Source organism: Chaetura pelagica, unplaced genomic scaffold, assembly GCF_000747805.2.
Source record: "Chaetura pelagica isolate M959 unplaced genomic scaffold, ChaPel_1.0 scaffold143, whole genome shotgun sequence".
In the NCBI taxonomy this organism is placed as follows: domain Eukaryota; kingdom Metazoa; phylum Chordata; class Aves; order Apodiformes; family Apodidae; genus Chaetura; species Chaetura pelagica.
This window is the reverse complement of record NW_009952701.1, coordinates 1,225,332-1,225,580: the sequence shown is the minus strand read 5'-3', so window position 1 is coordinate 1,225,580 and position 249 is coordinate 1,225,332.

Below are 249 nucleotides of genomic sequence, written 5' to 3'. Positions count from 1 at the left end.
TAATTCCTTGGAAGGTCAGCTCCTTCAATAAAAAGGTTTTTTTTTTATTACTAGCCAATCAGCTGTTTCAGAGACTGGTTTCCTCACTTATGTACATTCTGACCAAAAAGCATTTGATTAAGGCTGTTTTGTTATTCAATAAATGATGTGGAGTATTGCTGGAGCTGCTTGTACTTTGTAAACACTCCAGAGGAAAGACAGGTGGAATGGAATAAATATATTAGTTGAAGATTAAATTATGAGCATTCC